Source organism: Panthera uncia (assembly GCF_023721935.1).
Source record: "Panthera uncia isolate 11264 chromosome D3 unlocalized genomic scaffold, Puncia_PCG_1.0 HiC_scaffold_8, whole genome shotgun sequence".
Classification (NCBI taxonomy): Eukaryota; Metazoa; Chordata; class Mammalia; order Carnivora; family Felidae; genus Panthera; species Panthera uncia.
The window spans coordinates 3034077-3053081 of record NW_026057586.1 but is presented as its reverse complement, the minus strand read 5'-3'; positions in this window follow the sequence as shown (position 1 = coordinate 3053081).

The window sequence follows — 19005 nt, the reverse complement described above, 5'->3', positions numbered from 1 at the left end:
CATCACACATCACACATCACACATCACACATCACACATCACACATCAAGAGTGCTTTTTCCCACTCTCCTGCCCCTGTCTCTCTGCACCTCTGTGCTCTGCTGGCTCCTGCTACTTGACTCAGATGTCAACAATGGAGATTTGCAAGGGCTGGGTCCTGGGTCCCCCCTCCTCTCCACACTACTCATGTAGCCATTGCATTAATTTCCAAGAACGTAGGGATGTCTGGGTGGCTCATTTGGTTAAGCATCCGACTTTGGCTCAGGTCATGATCTCACGGTTTGTGAGTTTGAGCCCTGCAACGGACTCTCTGCTGTCAGCACAGAGTCCATTTCGGATCCTCTGTTCCCTACTCTCTCTGTCCCTTCCTGGCTGGTTCTCTCTATATATCTCAAAATAAATAAATACACTTTTTTTTTAACGTTTTTATTTATTTTTGAGACAGAGAGAGACAGAGCATGAACGAGGGAGGGTCAGAGAGAGAGAGAGACACAGAATCTGAAACAGGCTCCAGGCTCTGAGCAGTCAGCACAGAGCCTGACGCGGGGCTCGAACTCACGGACCACGAGATCAGGACCTAAGCCGAAGTAGGCCGCTCAACCGACTGAGCCACCCAGGCACCCCAATAAACTTTGTTTTAAAAAAAAGAATGTAAATAGGGGCACCTGGGTGGCTCAGTAGGTTGAGCGTCCAACTTCAGCTCAGGTCATGGTCTTGCAGTTCATGAGTTCAAGCCCCTTGTCGGGCTCTGTGCTAACAAACAGCTCAGAGCCTGGAGCCTGCTTCAGATTCCATATCTCTCTCTCTCTCTCCCCCCTCCCCTGCTCATGCTCTGCCTCTCTCTGTCTCTCAAAAATAAATAAACATTAAAAAAATTTTTTTCAAATAATGTAAATAACATTTTGACACAGGCTCAAACTCTCAAATTTACATCTCAAGCCTCCTCTTTCATCCGAATTCCAGATTTGTATATACATACTACAGCTTGACATATCCAACTAGATATCTCAAGTTCCTCAAAGCTTGTAAGTCCAAAGCAGACTTGGTTTTCCCCACTAAACTTACCCATATCACCTGATGGGGGGTCACCAAGAGCCTTCCACCCCAAGACTCAAGACAAATGGGGCTGCATTCCCCAGTTATTTCTCCTATGCCCTCCTGTCTCCATCCCCACTGCTTTGACCTCAGCAAAACCTGCAATGGGTCTCTTACCAAGGGGGCCACACGAGTCTTGAACGCTGACAAACCTTGCCTCCTGCTTCCATCCATTCTCCACCCAGCTGTAAAAGCTACCTTTTTCAACACGCAAACTTATAAACTGGATCAGCCCACTGGTTTGTTTGAGGTCCTGAACTGGTTCTCCACTGCGCTCCCTTCCTCAAACTCCTGCAGGCTCTCTCCACCCACTGTGTTTCCCCAGGGCCACCATGACAAAATTCTACAGAACAGCGGAAATGTGTTCTCCCACCATCCCGGAGGCTGGAGCTTCGAAATCAAGGTGTGGGCAGGGCCGCCGCCCTTTGAAGGCTCGAGGGGCACCTCCTGCCTCTCCCAGGGTCTGTGTACCGGCAGTCCCGGAAAATCCTTGCCTGTGGCCACATCACCCCAACCTCTGCCTCCATCGTCATGCAAACTTCTTTCCTGTGTCCTCGTCTGTGCCCAGGTGTCCTTCCTATGAGAACACTAGTCATTGCTAGAATCCACCCTATTCCAGTATGACCTCATGCCGACTTGATGACATCTGCGAAGACCCTACTTCCAAAAACAAAGGTCACAATCATACCAGAGGTTAGGACTTGGGCATATCTTCTGGGGGACACAATTCTACCCACCACCCCTGTCTTCCCAGGCTGTCCTCGCTCACTGGCTTCTGCCATGCTGGGGTGGTCCCATTTCCTTACAAGCGCCCAGCCCTGTCCATGCAGGCTCCTTGAGGATCCTCTGTCCATCTCCTGGAATGTGGCCACCTCCTTCTCTTCTTTCCCATCTCAGCTTAAACACCATCTCACTGCCAACCTAAGCAAGGAAGCCTCCCCTGATGTGTTCCGCCTCCGCCTCCTGTCAGGTTCTGTCATGGAACTGATTCTACCTTGAAGTTATGTCACTGCTTTGCTGCCTCCTTAAGTCTGTCTGTGTCTCTGTCTGGAGCAGTGCAGACCAGAAGAGCTATCTTGAGGACGCACGCATTCTAGAACTGTGGCATCCAATATGGCGCCCACAGCCACATGCAGCCACTGGGCTCTTTCAAACACGGCTAGTTCCACTGAGGAACCACATGTTCCACTTCATTTAATTTCCCTTGTTTTAAATTTAAATAGCCACGTATGGCTAATGGCCCTTGTGTCCTGGACAGGAGTGCTCTGGGATCTCAGCTTTGGGCCAGCAAATATAACACTTGTTTTATTAACATTTGTGTGTCTAACAGCACAGACCAAGGTGTCAAGCTGTTGTAGAATAAATAAGTGAATAAGAATAAAACCTCACTTTTTATTTGCATTTTTTTTGTTATAATGAGTTTGATCATCTTTTCATACATTTATTGACCATCATTTTTTAAAAATTTTTTAGAGAGAGAAAGAGAGAGCAGGGGAGAGGGACAGAAGGGGAGAGAGAGAGAGAGAGAGAGAGAGAGAGAGAGAGAGAAAATCCCAAGCAGGATCCGTGCTGAGTGTGGAACCGGACATGGGGCTCGATCCCATAACCCTGGGATCATGACCTGAGCCGAAACTCAGAGTCAGATGAACAACCAACTGAGCCACCCAGGCACCCTGACCATCATTTGTATTTCTTTTTTTTTCCACGGACTATCCATTTTTCTCTTGATACTGTTAAGGATTTTTATACGTTAGGAAATTAACCCTTTGGCTGCAAAATATGTTGCAAATGTTTTCTGCAGGTGGTAGCTGGTATTTTTATTGGTATTTGTTTGCTTTATATTGAGAAAGGGAAATACCTTCTAAGAAACTCCACACAGCAGGTCAGGGACCCAGGGCTATGGCCAAAAGCAGGATGCGGTGGACAGATGTTCACAATGGAACCCTGCCACAGTCACAGCCTATACCACATGCCCTTCAGACTTGAAAAAAGGCCCAACACACAGCCTGCCTCTGTGGGCAAGCAAATGACTCCACGTCATACTCCTGTGTCTTTCCCCCACAAAGGGGGGACAATGGCCCATCCCGTAGGTCGTCAGCCTTGCCTGACAGTGGGACGTCATGAAGCCCAGGAGGAAACCTCATCTCCAGTCCCAGGTACGAGTGAGGATCATCATTCCCTGTAGACCAGCGTCCAGGTCTCTGTGCCCCGGGCCACAGGGCACTCCCGCTAGAAGGGTAGAGTCCGGCGACGGAGGGCTTACTTCAGCAAACACCACGTCCCTTCTCATCCCACCCACACCCTCCAAATGACCATGTTTCCCATCACCGTTTAGCAAGTCTTCCTACTGTGGTGACACCCAGGGGGCTGCCTCTGCTGGCAGATAATCCACAAGGTGAGCACTTCCTTATTGACAATAACAAATACCCGTCAGTCATAGACTGTTGCTTATGTCAAATTTCAGGAAAAAAATAAAAATAAAACAGGCAAAGCACCCTCTCCTCTGACATCATAAAAATAAATAAGGAAACATTTGGTATGTGCTTTTCAGGTTTGAACAGAAACTAAAGCTTTAGCTTTCATATAGCCCCAAAACGAAACAAACAAACAAACAAAAAAAAAAACGGAATGGAGAAAACAGAACCAACATTATATGAGGCCGATGGCTCCCTCCGAAGGTTCTCTCTTAGTATAGATTATACTTACGTGCACATACTACGTACGTATATTTGAATTGAGATTCCATCACATCAAAATGAAAAACCTAGATCTCATTACCAATAACGTGAATTAAGGAAATGTTTTTGGCTCCAAAAGCCTCTGCTTCCTAAAAGGAGCAAAATTAGAAGGGCCATAAACATTTTAATCATTTCCTTGCATGTGTGCAGTATGTACCTGGTGAATCTCTTCCATAGGAAACGCGAGGCCTTTCCCTAATGGCACATTTTCTTAATGGCTTTGCTGTTCCTGACTTCAGTTCATTGCACTGTTACTTGTTATATCCGATGTGAGTTAATATTGCACTTAAAAATATTGAAAGGCATTTCTCCACCACATCAACTCTCTCCACCTGCGGAGGAAGGGAGAGGGAATGAGACCATAAGATGGAAACCCGTTGGATCCAAGTCTCCCGAGAGCACATTTAAAACTCAGACTGGAGGAACACAGTGAGATATAGGACGGTGCCAGAATAAATATGTCTCAAAACACAGATGAGAAATACCTCCCCCCAGAAAACACGCTACAGGTAAATAGGGAAATTGGATACCCACAGTGCTGGACGGAATCACGAATGTTCTGACCCTGTGCGTGCCGTGCCTACAGCACATGAAAACAGGCCTGGGAGTCCACTTAGTGACCACCCCTCCCCAAACGGAAGCCCAGGACTGAGAAGCACATTTGGCCCACTTCCTGACAATCGGGAACAAGCTCCACAAACACCCTTTTCTCCGCATTAGTATCTTTCTTTGCGTTAGTAATCTGGCTGTGCTTTCTTCTCAAAGATTCGCTGATTACATCTCCATTCACTTACCCGTCACCGGTGGATGCCTGGCCTTGGAAGAGTCTTGTAAAACTGAGGAACATCGTAGAAGACATCCTTCGGGGTCATCTAAACCAACATCCAATCTGCCCCAAATCTACAGATGAAAGGCCAAGGTCCGGAGAAGGGACTCCTCGTGTCAGTCTCTGTAGAAGCCAGCACGTCAACCCGGGTCTCCTAAACCGGCCAGGCCCTTGTCCCATTACAGCAGATGGTAATTCTCGTTCGATGGGAAACAGAATGTTTAGGAGGTCCTGGGAGGGCCTTATTTCTTGAATGGAAAGTGAAAACTTGACATTCTTTAAGACTGCTGGTCAACTCCAGACAAGCCATGTTAAATGATGACGTGGGAACAGGGCTGTGAAAAATCTAAGGGTAGGAGGGAAAAAAGCCCCCCCCCTTTTTTTTTTTAAAACAAACTGCTATAGATTTCAAAGCACTTAGAATTATTATTTTCCTTTCATATCCTTGGCTGCTTCCTGAATTCTGGGTTCTGTTCAAATGTTAGTTTTACTGGAATGCTTTATTGAGGCCAAATTAACATCCAAACTGGGATTAATGCTCACCTTTGTTCTGCAGACTCAGACTCCCAGATGTCACTTAGGTGTTGAGCACATTTTAACACTCAAGAACATTTCACACCACAAAAACACACCAATTTACTGAGAGGCGGGACCCTCAGACTCTTAAACCCTAATCCATACTGGCTGCAAGAAAGGGACTTCCCTCCGCCCTCCCCTCCCCTCCCTCCCCGGCTTGGGTATTCCTTGTGCTTGCCTTACACTGTGCATTAGGGAAATGCTGGAGGGCTGGACTCCTTCCTACAATACTCTAATTCCTCAAACAGTGTTGCCTTCTTTATGTTCAGCCCCAAGGCAGGAAGAGGGAGATAAATCTTGTTCCCTGTGGGTTGTCACATCGCCCAGCATGCGGGGGCCTTCCACTCAAGGTCTCTGGGCACGAGAGTGCCAAGATTCAACATGGCTGGATACAGGGTTTGGTTTCGTCTTGGCAGAGGCACGGACTTTCTGCAGACAAATTAACATTGTATCATCTCATTTTGACACCGTAATGTCTTTTCCATACACCTGCTCTGACATTTTCCTGAAATCATTGCATCCCGATCAACTGGGTAGGGAATTAGTGTGGTTACACCAAACATCCTAAAGAGCGCAGGTTATTTTTCATATCTAAATATCTCATCCCCATAGGCCGCTTTGGAGAGATAAATCCGAAACCTAACACCCTGCAAATTTAAAAGTCTAAAATATGCATATTTGATTTTACAGTCTCTCTCCATTTTCTCCATAGCTGCATTCAAACTTGGGTGAATGGATAACTTTTATAAAGTAAATCAAATTTAGAGAACTTTGATAGAAAAGGAAGTCTCCCATGTTTTGGCAGGTTCAGTTAAGAAATACTTCTGGATTAGGGCGCCTGGGCGGCTCAGTCGGTTAAGCGTCCGACTTCGACTCAGGTCATGATCTCGTGATCCGTGAGTTCGAGCCCTGCGTCAGGCTCTGTGCTGACAGCTCGGAGCCCGGAGCCTGCTTCTGATTCTGTGTCTCCCTCTCTCTCTGCTCCTCCCCTGTTCACGATCTCTCTCTCTCAAAACTAAATAAACATTAAAAAAAAATAATAAAAAAAGAAATACTTCTGGATTGACATTCCTGAAATTTCAGATAATAATAGTCATTATTGATGTGATAATGTTAATGACAATATTCTTTGTTTTTGAAGTGCTTTCACATACCTCCTACCACGTACAGCACAGCAAACTCCAGTATGATTAGTTTATTATTGGCTTAAATTTACAGGCAGAAAACCCAAACTTGGAGATGCTGCATGTGGTGTTCAAGGCACCAAACCTAATGAATGGGGAGAAGGGTATAAAACTTCAGGGTTGTTTTTTTTTTTTTTACTTCCAACCATCATATCACAAAACACACCGTAGAGAACACAGTTCTTAGTGACTCCGCATGCTACTGTTTGTAATTTGTAACATGAATTTCTAAATCCTTGAGGCTTTGCTGTATTTTTTAATCTGCGCCATTTTGGTCCAAGAAACAGCTAACCTAAACCATCCATGTGTGGACCACGAGCGGTTAATGGAATGCCTAGGCCTCCACCGGGTAGCATTGTGTCACGCGCTGTCGCTGTGGAATAGGACAGGGTGGCCTGGCTTTTCCAGAAAAGTCTCGGAAGACGGTGCCCCTGCACGTGCTGGCCAGGAAGCCTCTCTGGTTTGCTGATGGAGAAAGACGTAGAGCAATCATAACAAAATTGTTCTCACCAGTGTGAAATGGCAGAAATAGTTCAGTTCGCCAGGGCAAAAACGCACGTTTCGCAAATTTGAAGCAAGGGCCCTTCTGTCTAAAATGCCTAATTTCCCCTTTCTTCTCATCCACGGCCAACGCTTCGACTCATCCCACAAGATGCGAGCCAAATGCCGTTTGCTCTGTTAGCTCCTCCAGATAAACCTAATAATTGTCGACTTTTCAGGCATCCATCTCACCGAACACCTTACACTATGACACGTCATTCAATTACCTCGTTCCTGTGTTCGTGCCAATTGCCTATCCTCGCCACTCCCAAAATTTAGCCTGTGAGATCCTACAGGGCAGGGACGGTATGTTACGATTTTCAGATCTCCAGTTATTAGCACGTGAAAGCCTATTAAGTGAACAAATTTTACAGCAGCCTTCCAAAACAAAATATTACACACACACACCGCACCCCCCCCCTAAGAGATCTCCCTGGCTATATACCATGCAGGTAGAAAAATTGTTAAATCAATATATATTCAAATCAATTCAATAAATATTGATTTCTGCATCTGGTTTAGAAATGCAGTGTGATGCAGAGACCTACCATTTACCACCACCCTGTTCCTAGTAACAGGACCCCTTTTATGCAATTTAGAGACTGTATAAAGATATTTACCTCTTGCAGACAAGTTAATATGAGAGCCTCTGCAATTTAGAGAGAAGAAACACTGCAAAGAAACCAGAAGTGAGAGGTAAATCCATTCCTCAAAGATCATTCCACCCTCAGTTTCTTCCCCAGGCTCCAATAGTGGCATTTTCTGGAGTTTAAAGTATTAACACTCACAAGGAGAATGCGCATGGGAAATTTTACTTCGCTTTGCCTGTAACCCCATATGGGTCTGTTTGTTCTACTGAGCTGTTAATTCCTCACACCTCCGATAATTTTAATGGGTGTAAACTTGATGGAATTAATGATATTTTTGTGGGGACTCTAAATGGTTCAGAGTTCCCAAAGTTGGCCATAAACAGCAAAGGGATAAAGATGTTTTTTTCTTCTTAAGTGCTAGGCTTTTGTGAGTGGTGGATATTAAAAGTGTCTAAGTCACTGAGTATCATGGGTCAGGCAACCTAATTCCAGTGAGATCATATGTGTCGGCGATGGGTTTGGGGTTTCGGAAAGCACCTAGGAATCTTGTGCAAAACCTGTGTTTTCAGGGGCGCCTGGGTGGCTCAGCCAGTTAAGTGTCCGACTTCAGCTCAGGTCATGATCTAGCGGTTTTTGAGTTCGAGCCCCGCATTGGGTTCTGTGCTGACAGCTCGGAGCCAGGAGCCTGCTTTGGATTCTGTGTGTGTGTGTCTCTCTCTCCATTCCTCCTTTGCTCATGCTCTCTCTCTTTCTCTCTCTCTCTCTCTCTCTCTCTCTCTCTCTCTCAAAAATGAATGAACATTAAAAAATTAAAAAAAAAAAAAAACAGAAACATGACAGGAAGGTTGATCTTTAGCTGATGTCATGCTTGCCCTGGTGACATTATGTATCACGTTGCCAAAAACAGTCCTAGCTCAGGCCCAGTGCACTCAAGGTCCAGGCATGGATGGGCTTTCCCAATCTCAGCTCTACCTGTACTATGTTCTGATTTCGTAGAAGAAAAAAATGGGGTCCCTAACGTGTACTCAGCAAAGCATAATAACCCTGCATTGATGGCCCCACTCGTCAGCGAAGCCTCTTTTCAAGTGTGTTTCCCTCCTGCTGGAACCCTAAGGTTGGGTTTTACCAGAAGGAACCCAAAGAGAGAGCAAAAGCTTCAGCCTCATCTCCAACCCAAGATCCACGTGCTTTGAGTGAGTCGTGAGCGCTTTGGCGTGGCCCCAGCCCCGGTTAGATAACAGAGCCAATTTCCAAGGGGTAAGATCAGTGGTAGGCTAACAGCAGGCCACAGGCAACACATAAAACCTTGGCCTGGTTTCCAAGTCACCCACAGAGCAATGGTGTTAGGCCTTTGGCCTCTACTCGGGATCCACTGTCACATGTGTGAGCCATCGTTTAGGTTTTTAAAATTCCAAAGGGTTGGCAGAGGATGCCATTTGGCTTTTCAGCAGTGAGTGCCCCTGCACACGTGTCTATAAAACACTGAATGAGAATCACACGTGTGCAGAAAGACAACGTCGGGAGCTGAAAAGTAGCATATCCCACGGCGGACGTTCCCGGTGCGTTCTCGGACAAGGTGTTTCGTAGGGATCTCGGTTCCTCTGCACACGCCCCCAGCCACACGCAAACCCACCCTGTACCCCATCCACAGGCTAGGTTTCACTAGTCAGTATTTAATGAAAAACACCAGTAGGGGCGGGCTGAGTGTAGACGGTCTCCATCGCGCGATTGTGCCCGAGCACAGCAGGAGGCACGTCTCCCCAGCGCACACTGGCTTCACTGTGCACAAACCTCCCTGCAGGCGTCTCTGGATGCCGCTTATCCATCCTCCCAGTCTATTTATTGGGAACTCGAAGCATCAAGTAGGTTCAATGGCAGATAAATATTGGTTTGGTGTCGATTTGTTTGTGCTCAGTTCCAGCGTTTATGTCTTAGGATCCCTCCCAGACCACGGCTCCCTCACGGGCGATGGCGCGGCCAGAAGATCACAGCTGACGTTTCCCCTTCTGTTCCAGTCGGTGCATGAGCGGAAAACCATGGTGACCGGGGCCTCCTGAAGGCTGTTGGTGAGCAGGCCATTCAGAACAATGCCTTCCACAGTTGTGGTTCTTTCGTCTTGAAAACTCACAACACAAGGTCGCTGCACAAGAATAACTCCTTGGAAAATTGGCACTTGTCTGTTATTCATACTTTTTATTGGTCATTGTTCAGCCAAAAGCCTTGTTGTGTAGGGATGAGAGAGCGTGAGAGAGAGAGAGAGAGAGAGCGCCAGATTTGGGAAGCATCTGACGCCCTAAATGTGGACAGGTTTGCAGGGAGATATCTTGAAACTATGCAAGGTAAACATGGTCTAAATCCCCTGCTTTGGGAAGATAAGTGCTCGGGGTTCTGTAAGCGAAATGCACACCGCTGAAATTTGATTGAAAACTTTGTGACACGAACACCGAAAATCACAACAAGGAGGCAGGCAGCTTTTAATCTTCTGTTGGATGACAATTCAAGATAGACTGATAGAGATGCCTGCTTCCTGATAAACTAGTCAATAGATGGTAGATATTTGCAGGAAATAGACACTGGGGAAAGAGTGGGGGGTGGGGACCAAGGCATCTCTATGTTGTCACCTGCTCTCAGTTCCGTGCTAAGGAAGGTGAGACCTGTAACTTGCTCTATTCTGTTATCTTCCTATGGACCCAGAAACATCCAGGTCCTTCCAGGTCGACCATTCTAATCAAGTGCACATACATTTTTCGGCCATGTCGTTTGTCCATCACGGATGACACGTGTTAAGCGGTCTTTGAAAGAAATCCCTCTACCTCAAGAAAAGCCCAATCGACAGGCAGAGAATCTCTAGTCTGCGCTTTAAATTCTTTTTTACTGCTTTAATGCACAGGCAGGAACATACACACAGACACAAAAGAACCAGAGAGATCACTGTTTTAGCCAAAAGAGTAGAACGTCCACACCCGCAGTGAGTGAAGCAAGGTAAGAGTGAGCCTGGAGTTCCTCATCGTGAGCCCGTGTGCACGAGCGCGGGTGCACAAGTGAGCGTGTCACCAGTCTGTCATCTACACGCGCGTCCCCCCGGCGGCCGGTGGCACACTTCTTGCTGTGTGTATTTGAAGGGAATTTGAGGCGATATCTTTGAATGTGGTTGCCTGAAAGGATTTTATTTATTAAATAATTCACCAGGCTTTTCTTCTGGAAAAATTTCCAACTGGAACAGAACGAAAGCCAGGAGAGAAGAATGTTTATAGGAAGGAGGGGCTCTGAAATATCTTTGCTCCAGATTCTTTATTAGGTGAAACTATGTCGCACCACCATTCCTGTTGGACACTGTTCATTTAATTTCCCTCTTTTGTAGATATTTTGTTTTCCCCTAAATGTCAGGGCTTGCTGGGGGAAAAACTATTGTGGGCTCTTTCTTGTAGGGCTTCTTGCGGTCTGCCTCCACCTGCTGGAAAGATCCGAGCATCTTTGTTAAGTGCAGCTGCAGTACGGTGTACTTGAGAATGTGTCTATTTTCATGTCACGGAAGAAAACAGAAACTGTGAATACGTAGAATAGACCCTCGCCGGTAAACGTGTCGCAAATTAAACATTATGTGGCAGCCCACCCCGAAATCGCGTGATCGGGGTATTTTAAACATAGTTTGAGTTGCAAATAACTCCATTTGGGGGGAAACAGAGTTTATGTTGATGGAAGTAATATAGAATCTTTACCAAAATACAGTGAATTAAATGTGAAATATAAATTGTGGCATTAAACTTCCGAACGTCAACAAATATTCCCATTTCCTGAGTGGCAATACATCATTTTTATCAGCAATTGGGAAAGAAGCTGTGTATCAGTCTACATGGAACGCTTCACACAACAGCACATTGTGATAGGTATCCGTGCACTATGGCACGTATATAAATTCCAAGAATTCATATAATTTACCTGATAGATCAGGAGCCATTACAGTCTGCTGTGTAAATTCATATTTTGGCACTCTTTAAAAAGTGGATTATTATTGACCCAATAGACCATAACAGTTCCAAAGAAGCCATTACTGTCTGTTGTGTAAATCCTTCATGGTGTGTGTTTTATTGACCCTTAGGAGCAATCAGGGGTCTGTCTTGTCAGTCTAGCTGCCATGTATGTGTACCAAATGCATGTGCTAAAAATGCCTCAGAAATTGAAGCCGTGGTCAAATTACCCTTGTTCCTGCCCAAGAAGCCACCGCATGAAATTGGACACTTCCATTGCAGTTTCCCTCTCTATCTTCAGAATTCTATTTCCTTTTATTTATGAAGAGGTTGGACATTTGAAACGTGGATAAGAAGATGGTCACTTGCTTTAAAAATTCCAGAAAGAAAGAAAGAAAGAAAGAAAGAAAGAAAGAAAGAAAGGGAGGAAGGAAGGAAGGATGGAGCAGATTTGCCTCTGCGTGGAAAGATGTCTCAGGGACGGTGTGGATTTACCAGCTTCCGGGATGTTGGCACAGATGCAGAGCGATTTCTCTAGTTTGGGCTTTGGGGGAAATCAAATGAGATCTTTCTTGAATTGTCCCACCTGCTTATTTCGTGTTTCTCCACCTGCCTGAGCCCTTCTCACATTTGAAACACAAATGGACACTGGGATATTTTGCCAGAGTAGCCTCTTAGTTATCTGCACATTTGATAAAAATAACATGAGCTACTTTGAGGCCGCATAGGGTCTGGGCTCTCGGGTGTCGTCCGGGGCCGGTGATGGGTCTGAGTGAGGCCATCCTCACACACGCACATAGACCGGCAGGTTTGAGACAACGATGAAGCTGTTCATTATTCTGCCTCCTCATATTGCACAAACTTAGCAATTCTGCGTGGCTTCCCTATCACCAGAGATGGAATCTATTCTAGAAATCAGGCTCTGCACAAACACACAGGCGGCTGTGACCCGCAGGAGACGGGGGCTCGGTGTCATCAGGTGTGCAGCCTTCTGGCTTGCAGCAAATGGTTGGTACATTTGTGAAGCTAGGGAGAAAGTGCTTTTGGAATGAGAGTTTCAAAACATATGGTCAGCAAAACCTAGCTACTAGAGAGGCCAATGATCCTTCAAGTTAGAGAAGAAAAAAAAAAAAAGAATAGGGCAAGTGAAATTAGCACCATAAAACTTTCGTCTTTGCCCTGGGAAATAGTAAATACACACCTTTGTATACTGTGTTATTTCACTCTATAATTGTGGTAACTGATAGTTCGGGGCTCATGTGCCAGATGGAAGGCACAGCAAGAAATGAGCTTCAAGGAGTGGGCTTTTTAGTTTATATCCAGTCAGATAAACGGACAGACAGGTAAGAAGTGCAAATTCCTAGGGAATCTCCAGTGGGACTCTGTCGGGAAAATTCCATCTCTTTCCACGTCGCAAGCATCTGACAACCACCGCAGAACATCGCGTGTGTGCGCAGGAGGACGTGGCAAAGCTTGGCTTCCCGGCGCCGTGGGAGAAAGCAGGAGAAAACTTCAAAGAGCCACGAGTGACAGATCTCCACGGGTCATCTGCCTCCCTCTGCGGAGAATTCATCTGCGATCATCCCAGAGAGCTGGCTCCGCACCCCGAGGTCTCCAGCGGCTCCCGGGAGAAGATGGCCGTGTCACACGGGCAGTGCTACAGCTTGGCGGCCACCGCGGAGCAGAATGTATACGATTATGCGTCTCGTGAGGGAATCCCACCCCTTCCTGGTGCCCGCCAGCGCCCGGCCACGGCTGGCGGCTCGGGCAGGAGGGGGTTAATGCACGCAGCGCCCGGCAGATCAGCTGGGAACCCTCTCCGGCCTCCCCTCCGCCTCTGCTGCGTTAACCCTCTGAAATGATCCAGAGACCCGGGACAGAGGAGGGCCAGCCCCGCCGCATCTCTGATTCATTTATTCAGGAAACACACACACACACACACACACACACACACACACGGCTCATTTCGCCTCATGATCCCTCTGCCTTTTGCCCTGATTTGAATAGGAAGTTCTATCTGCAGGCACAGTGCTTTCTAACAGGGCTATTTTCGTGGTCCGGTCCGCCAAGTGGCCGCCTGTTGAAAAGAAAAAAATATTTGCGCGCACACACCCACCCCCCGAGTGTGGAAACCTCTCGTGCTGAGGCTGCTGCTTCTTACCGATCCCTGTAAGAGCAACCCCCCCCCCCCCCTCCGGCTGAGGTGGCCGGCTGGCCGGGCAGGTTGAGGTCACAGAGGGGCCGGAGCAGAAACTCTCAGTGCAGCTGCCTGCCCGGCACCCATCACAAGCGTAAACGTGGGCCCGCAGAAGCCGCTCCCGACCGGCGTCCAGGTTCAAGAGGGACACTTGCTCGCCTGTTTACGACACAACACAGAACCCCTCTGCTGTCTCACTTCGAAAGAAGGGGGTGGAAACTGGAAGTCCGGTACTTGAAATAACTCCATAAGAATTAATATTTTCAAGGCCCCCACCTTCTTTCCTGATGTTTACTCGAGTTGTGGTCTAGCCCACATGTAAGGAAATCGAACCTTCAGTCACCAACAAGCGTCTGAGCGTTTGGCAAAGTGACCACGTGGGTTCTTTCCCCGACAGCAGAATAAAGGAGTCACAGACCCAGAGGAAGCACGGGAGGGGAGGGGGGATGCTGAAGGCGGTTCCACATGGCCCACCCGGGGAGGGGATTCTGTGCCCAGGGTGCTCTCCACAGCCTGTGCCCCCTTGAGGGTGTCGCAAATGCGTCTGCACGGCCCCTAAGTCATGCTTCTAACACCCCACTAATGACAGGGGCAGCAGTGTGCACAATACAAAGTTCAGGCCGACGCCACTCAGCAGAGTACCTTCTGGGCTACCGTGGGGCTCACCCCGATTTCTGACCGTGAGGACATCTATCCCAAGCGCCCTCAACTTTGATCTCAGCTTGCAGAAGTCAGAGCGGCTACCTCCTTCCCACCAGTTCTGCTCAGATCCCACGATTTTTTCTCAATTTTATGAGTCGTTGTATTTCAGGCAGGAAGGGGCAATTTGAGAGCCAGGGAAACTGAAACCTGAACGGAGAAATGCATGTGAGTAGCCCCTCCCGTGGCACAGCGCCTGCCCCGACCCAGCAGGACAGGCAGGGCACCCCAGAGCCCGCCGTAAGCAAGGCTGACATGATCTTCCTCTCGGGGCCTACGTTCCAGGTGAGGGTACAGGGGGTTTTGTGAACCACAGCTGCAGACGGCCAGGACGCTTGTTTAGAAGAAAATTAAGGGGCGCCTGGGTGGTTCAGCTAGTTAAGCGTCCAGCTCTTGGTTTCGGTTCAGGTCATGATCTCACGGTTCGTGAGTTCGAGCCCCGTGTCAGGTCTGTGCTGACAGTGCGGAGCCTGCTCGGGATTCTCTCTCCCTCTCTCTGCCCCTCCCCTGCTCACACTCTCTCTCTCAATCTAAAATAAATAAATAAACTTTAAAAAAAAATTTAAGGAATTTAAAAAGCAGGAACACATTGGAGATCTTAGAATAAAGAATCTGGATTTTCCTCCTGTGCTCACATCTAGAAGTCTATTAAGGGCTGTCACGGCCTGCTGAGGGGCTAGTCCCTGCGGAAAGCCGGGAGAGTTCTAAAAAAGCAAAAGCAAAAGCAAGCGTCTTCCTTCCCACCCTCTGTTGTGCCCATTTGGGATGAAGCCTCCCAGGCAGACAGGTGGCTGGAACGGCCCGCTCTCTAACTTGATGGGGAACGACTCCTGGAAGCGTTTGCTGAGTGCTGTTTGGGAAGGATGGAGACCTCTCAGGGCTCAGATGTCTTCACGGATCACCATCGGGGCGCATCCCTGGTCAGAAGGACAGAAAACCAGCCCTGTTTCTGCAATTCTGGGCATTTCACAGGGGCTGGTTGGAGCAAGGGGAGGGGCACAGAGCATCATAAGGTGGGAGAAGGCACTCCCTCATGTATACCACACACCTGCCACAGCTCGGATCCAGAAAACTCTAGAAGCCCCCTGTGAACCCTGACCCCACAGACAGGGGCACAGCGGGGTCTCCAAAGGCCTGGTCCCTCTTGGGCAAGTGGGAGTGGGGACGGGAACCTCAGTGCTCACAAACGGGGAGCCACAAGGGAGCTGATCTGTGGTCTCACTTAACTATACACCCTTAACACTCTGGTTGGTGTTCCTTGTGTCAGATCGGAAAGTAAGGGATCAAGTCGCAGGCATCCTGCTGGAATAAAAAAGGGGGCAGGGGAACTCTTAAAACTACTTGCCCCAGGCTGAACAAAGGGTCTCCAGCCATCCTGAGGCCCACGGAGCTCAAGGACCCCGAGAAGCAGAGACAACCTAAGAGGCTCTGTGGAGGTGGGGGTCTCGGGCACAGCCCCCCCCCCCCCTGCCCCGGGAGCCTGGGAAGCCGCCTGTGTGCAGGCACGGGTTGGCAGAGGACTCTCTGTTTCTCCACGATGGGCAACACCATGCGAGACCCATTACGTAATGACACAGGCGTTATAGATTGAAAAACCGTCTTGTTACATGATGTAAATAAACATTTCTGGAGAACAAGCCGGCGTCCAGGAAACGCCGGGAGAGGAGGACTTCTCTGGCTGACTCTGAGCTCTCCCCTCTCATGAGGCGCGGACCATACGGCCTGGTCCTGGGGAAGGAGGACAAGGACAGGGAACAAGAGGAAGGGGGGCCCGTCCTCCCCAACACTGCCAGACCCACTCCGACCAGCCCCGGGGCCGGCACAGAAGTCGGCCAGACTCAGGGGCAAATGCCAGCGATTCCCCCTCGGTCTTATCTGAAACGTTCAAAACACTCTAATTATCCAGGTTATCGCCTCCTCAGATGAAGATCCCCGACAAGCCCCGCTCCCCGTACGCGCTGTCTCGTCTGCACCATTTACTGCGTCTCTGCTCCTATTCTGTGTGGCTTCTCCCGCTTTTAACCTGAATCCCTAACCTGTTTTAAACATGCCATTTCCCCCACATGAAGAGAAGGGATCCTTTCTTCTGCCCAGTCCTCTCCCCCTGCACTTGAACTTGCTGTGCGCGCCTCCTCCGGCCCCCCGCGGCGTGCGATTGTCTCGGGGAGAATGGGAGGGCTCCCAGCCTTTGTGGAGGGGGAGGGCGAAGACAGACATTGTTATGATTTCCAATTCCGAGCTCTGCTCTTTTCTTCCTTGCCTTTTATTTTTTTCCCCCCGGATCTAACAGCTGTTTCCCATCACAACTGGTGTTTGAAAGACATCGCAAAAACGAGTGTATCGGTGCCACAATTAACTCACTCGCCGTCCATGCCTGGTTTCATCAGGACGGCCCTGATTTATGATCGTTTGTCCCAGTGGCCCGGTCCGCGGGGAGGGGACCCTTTGGGGTGCTGGCAATGGAATGCCTGCCCTCCCCAGATGCGCCAGGGGGTCAGGGCCCCGTCCCCCGGGGGACCCCACCCCTGTGGGCCCCAGACACAAGCAGCCCAGGGTCCCGCCCTCCTCCGCCAGCCACCGCCCCCACCGCCGGCTCCGTAAGGTCAAAGATACTTCCAAGCTTCACATTAGTTCAGCCATGAAAGCACTGAGCTTTGGTGAGGAGGCTGCTGTCAATGATGCCAAATTATGTGTGTCCAGTTTCTGTGATGTGATCTACTACTGTTCATTAGGGACTGAGCTGAGACCAGCGACTCATTTTTCTTAGGGCCGCGAGCTGGTCTGCAGGGAGGCCCAGCGCGGAGAGGCCGATCGGCCCTTTGCTCACTCAGCAGCTTTGCTCTTTGGAGTTTTTTTTTTTTTTTTGAATGAAAAATTTTCATGCAAAATAGCAGAACCAGGCCTTCCGCGCAGGAGTGAGTGGATCAGATCTTGCACAAATCAAGTGCCCGGGTCTAGAGGAAGCAGGAACAAGTTTGAAGCATCTGAAAAACCTGCGTGCCGGCAGGCAGAGAGAGGCTCTTCTGCTTCCAGCCCGGCGGCTGGGCCGCAGGACACACGTACAAGTGAGGAAGGGGGTGTGTGTCACTGAGGGATTTCGGGCCCACGTGGGGTAGGACGCAGCCCCTCAAAAGGGCCGTGCAGGCCACACGCACATCAGGGCCTCTCGCTGGTTAGCAGGCGGAAAAGCCAAGCACCCCGCTGGAAGCATCTCTTTCTAAGCCCTCAGGACGAAGGAAACTCGAGAAAACCAGGGGACTGTCGTGGGGTGAAGGCTGAAGGGCTGAAGGGCTGACGGGCGTCGGGTCCAGTCCATCTCCCCCAGCAGCCGATCCTGTCTCGGCGGCTGCCGATGGCCCACGGCCAAGACGCAAAACCGTCAGGGCAGAGAAGGGGGTGGGCGTCCCGGAGGAGACGGCGCGGGTGGGGGCCCATCCGCGGGGGGTTCAGTAAGCCCCCTCCTCCACCCCTTTCCCTAACGGGAGCTCCCCCTACGTCTTCCACTTCCAGCTTGCAAATGACTGGCCCAGGATTGACAGAGCAAAGTACACACGGCTGTGGAGCGGGCGGGGACCGGGACAAACAGGGCTTTGGCGGGGGTGGGGGGCTGGAGATCAGGAAACCAGTCGCCTCCAGAAACCCTTCCCATCACACCATGTGCACACCTGCTCCAAACACAGAGGTGGAAACCAACATCCGTGCCTCGGGCCCCATGTCCCCGAAACAGCCATTTCACCCAAGCCCAAGGAAGCTCCCTGCCATGTTACAGATCTAAAGCACGTGCCCTCGGGCAGCCGTGGAGGCAGCTGCCAGGGTTGTGGGCAGGCCCTGGTGCCACAGTGACCCCCTGCCGGAGCTCTGCAGCCCCAGATGCCCAGGAGGCAAAATCCTCAGTCACCGGCACTAATCAGAATCTGTTTCCAATTAGCCGGAAAAGGGGGGAAGAGCCGAAAAGCCCATCCTCAAGGTGCGAAACGGTGCTCTCTGGTCTCTTAGACACGTGCGGCTGGTGAGCCCGTGTTTCTGGAGAAACCGTACGAGAAGCCGGCAGAGGCCTCGATCCCCTTTTTGTTCTGGGTTTCTGTTTGTTGCGGGTTTTCTTTTTTCCGAGAGACGCCGGCCACCGGGGACGCCGTTCCTGGTCCGGCAGGAGGGACAGTGGGGGGAAGGACCCCATTCGGGCATCACCTCACAAAAATGACCCACGGAGGAAGGGACCAAGACCTCCTTCCACCGACAAGGGAGGTGGGCACAGTGGCGTTACTGGGCCTCGCCTCTGACATTTCCGTTCGTGTGTTTCCTTCCGGGCCGGGTTTGGTGGGGCCCGAGCCGCACACTCACGGAGTCAGACAGGAGGAAACGAAAGAGGCAAGTGACAGTCCATCCATCTCACTCGGCATGTTTATACGTCCTTTACCCAGAAACAGAAAAAAACCTGTTTACAGAACGGAGTGTCAGGAACATTGTGCTAAAGAACACTTATCTGGGAGACTTCGATCTCCCTCCGAAGCTCCATTAGGGAGACCGAGGGGTTGATAGCTGTGCCGTGGGGGGGGGGGGGGGGGGGGGGGGGGGGGGGGGGGGGAGGAGAGG